Below are 4,184 nucleotides of genomic sequence, written 5' to 3' on the forward strand. Positions count from 1 at the left end.
TCCACCCCTCATTATCATCATAAATAAACGGATCGGGGTTAGAATTCTGAGCAGATTGACATTCAAATTGGGAAGAGGGGTCGGAACCATCTATTAATGTCACATCACAAGAAGAAAAATCATGAGAAGTAGACTGACAATTAGAACAATAAGGGGGGGTGACATGTAAGTTTGGGGTGAAAGAGCAGATGAAGACATCTCCCACTCATAAGTATCTCTAGCCAACCACTCAATTAAACCCAACAATAATCAGGCGATTGGAATAGAAATCCTCCATCACACATAGATTCTACCACCATCCTAGTTTCTTCATTTAACCCCTCATAAATCACTAGGCACATATCCCATAATTCAATTCCATGATTAGGACCTATAAAATCACCAAGTCTGTGATAGTATTTCCAAAACAATTCATTCTCATATTGAGGAAAAGAAAAAATTGCTCTAGAATTACTAGCATATACATGGGATTCACATATATGAGGTAATTCAGGAGAACTCATGCAAAAATTGGGAGGATTTTGATATGATGCATCAAAACTGTAAACATGAGAATTCCAAAAATTATTACTATGTTGCCTAGCAAAATAATTATCCCCATCATCAAAATAGCATGACTCCATGATACAAAAAAATTTTTTAAAAAATAAATAAATAAAAATATTCACAAAAGGGAAAAAAAATATATACAATTTAGTCTCACCAACAATAAAAACTAACTAAAACAAAACCGTCTCCCCGGCAACGGCGCCAAAATTTGATAGGCGTGTCGCGCACCTAACAAAAATAAATAACCTAACTAATCCTCCTAACTATGTAGTAGGGTAAGTCAGAGTCGATCCACAGAGAGAAAGTTGTTCTATGATTAGCTCCTTAAATAATGGTAAGACTAAAGGAGATTAATATCAAGAATAATGGTGAATTAAACTATACTAATCAATATATATAAATAAGACTCTACAGTTAAGTATCCCCACTAGCACGAAATAATACAAAAAAATATCTACCCCAAACTAATAAATTAAATGTTCACAAGGAAAAGTACACCCTATAAAGTACCATAAACACCTCTCCGAGTATCTATGGCTTCTCTAATATGCATTCAAGCCTACTCCCGTGGAATCATGCAAATTAAAGACATTAAACACGGCACTTTAACTTCCTAACAATCCATTCTACCTACTCCCGTGGAGAACTTCATGTCCTTAATTGAAATACTCAAATCCGTCAAAATCCAACTCCCGTTGTATCAAGACAATGGAATCATAACAATACTAGTTATCCCTAATCTAGTATTGGAATATGCACAATCAATTAAGCAAGAACAATTAACAATTAATATGAGAATTTAAAGAAACAATCATGAATTAAATCATACTAGGGTTCAACTTAACCATAGATAAAAGAAACTACTCTATCATGAAATAAATAATGAAATCTAAATCTACAAAGAAAACATAATAAAGAAATCAAAAAAAAAACTAATAAACTCATGAATTAATGAAAAAAATAAAAACTAGGGTTTACACTAAAAACTAGAGAGAGAGAGAGGAGAAAAAAACTAAAACCTAAAAAATAACGTGAGAGGGAGGAGGGAGAGAAAGAATGAAAACCTATCTAAATAAATATTCAATAACCTAATATGACTTGGAAAGTAATTTACAAGATAAGGAAAATCTTAAATAAATCATTAATACGCGGATTAGTGATCCGCGCGTACGCGTGGCATATTCCAGCAGAATCAGTGCAATCTTCCGAAAGGCATAACTCCTTGACTAAAAGTCTTCTCAGGGCGCGCCACCTATCGTTGGAAAGCTCTTCAAGTCTAGTTTCCAAATATGCTGGAATTACTCGATTCTAAGAATCACATCAAAAGTTATGATCAGAAGAGTAGACATGACTCCTTTTTCACATTTCTTCTAATGATTTTCCGCTTCGTTTTCGCTCAAATTCGTACTATAAAATATCTATGACGATCCTTATGCATTGTAGCTTCCTTCCAAGTGCTCCTAATCCTCAAGCTTAATTAATCATAATCCAAATACGTTCTCAATGCCTGAAATTCATCAAAAACAAGAAAAATACCGAATAGAAAAGAAAACATAACTTAAGAATATAATGTAATAATGAAACTAAATATGAAACTAAATGCTCTAAAATGCAACCTAAATGAACCTAAAAACTATATATAAATATGACTTATCAACAGGCTTTGTGAAGATCAGTGTAGTCCACACACATCCTCCATGTGCCGTTGTGCTTAGGCACTATGACGACATTTGATATCCAATCAGGGTAATAAGTCTCTCGAATGAACTTTGACTTCAATAATTTCTGCACTTCTTGGTCGATGACCTTATTCCTGGCCAGACCAAGGTGCCTTTTCTTCTGATGGACCGATTTTAGACTTGGATCTATATTAAATTTATGAACAGCCACTTCAGGATCAATTCCTGGCATTTCTTCCACATTATATGCAAAGACATCTTCAAACTCCTTCAATAGTTCTTGTAACCCGTCCTTCAATCTCGGAGCTAGAGCAGATCCAACCTTCAGTGTCCTCTCCGGACGTTTACCATCTAAGCATATTTCCATAGGCGCTTCTACAGGCTCTAGTCCTTACAGCACAACGCCCATAATAGCCATAACTTCCTCTAACGAAGGTGCTTCTTCTTTGATAGACATGTATTTCCTTTTCTTGCTCGGCACTAGGCTGGACGACTTGCTTATCGGAGAAACTTGCGTCTAAGGTCTTTCAACCACCGCCCTCAGAGCGTCTACTTGGCCTTTTACATATTCGACCGCCTTGCCTTGAGCAATTATCTTTACCTGATCTAGTTTTTCTCCTTTCCATGATGGGGGCATCAGAGTGGTGAGATAGCATACTCTAGCCGCCTGTTGATCTCCATATAAAGATCCAAATTTTCCCCCATCACACTCAAACTTCATCAGCATGAGGTGGGTAACAATTACAGCTTTGATATGGTGAAATATTGGTCGTACCAGAATGACATTGTCGGCCATCAAATCTCTGACAACCAGGAACATAACAAACAATGTTCTAGACGCCTCTTTTTCTCCAACCTGGATCAGTAAGGTAACTCTTTTATTGGGTGGATGATTCCTCCCCCAAACCCGATTATTAGATGATGAACTAAGACTAAGTTGCCTTCATCGAATTTTAACCTTGACAAATAATCAGCGCGTATGATGTATGTTGAACTTTTTGTGTTGATCAGAATTCTTCGTACTCTCAAATTGGCTATCTTCATCTCCACTACCAAGGGATCATCACGAGGAGTTCTCAATTTTCCCCGATCCAATTCACTGACGACTACCTTAGGGAATGGGTCAGTCTCTGCCTGATTGGTTAGCAGGACCTGGCCGAGTTCCCTAAGATAGTTCTTATTTCCCCTATTGGTCGGTCCTCAAGCAACAAACTCTCATAATATAACAAGAACCACGTCCTCTCGATACTTTCACATCCTTTCTTCCTACTTTGGCAATCATCTTTCCTCTGGAATTTTTCCCCCTTAGGGCAAGTACGAATTCTCTTTACTTTTTGAGCTAAATCCTCTACTGCTCTCTTGAGATGCTTACATTCGTTCATTTCATGGCCACAATCCTTGTGAAAGTGACAATACTTGCTCGTATTCCTATTTATAGGGAGTCTTCATCTCGGTCGGGGCCTTCAACTCATGCTGATCTCTAATCTCCATAAGAATGGAGTATTGATCTATCCTGAATGGTATGGGCTTTGTTGGAGTCTCAGACTCTCTTCTTTTGCTTCATCGGGACGAAGTGGTCGCAGAAGTCAGAGCCAAGTTTCGGCCTTCTTAGGATTGTTTTTCTTCGGGTGCATTCTTTCCTCAACCGTTTTTGCTTCCGCACATACATCAATTGCATGAATGAATGCTTCAGCCTCTCTAAGGGCCTCAGCGCGCTAGAGGAGTGATCTTCTTCTTTACCAGATCAAACTTCAAACTTCCTGGCCTCAAGCCTCTGATGAAGGCATCAAAGGCCACCCCAACATTGAGATCTTGAATCTGCGATGCCTCTAAATTGAATCTTTTAACAAAACTTCTCAAAGCGTTCTTTGTCCTTGGATGATCTTACCCAAGTGCATGCTTGTTTTCTATTCTTGCCGATTTGCTACAAAATGACTAATAGTGAAAAGATAGCTA

This window comes from Beta vulgaris, chromosome 6 (genome assembly GCF_026745355.1).
Source record: "Beta vulgaris subsp. vulgaris cultivar EL10 chromosome 6, EL10.2, whole genome shotgun sequence".
Lineage (NCBI taxonomy): Eukaryota > Viridiplantae > Streptophyta > Magnoliopsida > Caryophyllales > Amaranthaceae > Beta > Beta vulgaris.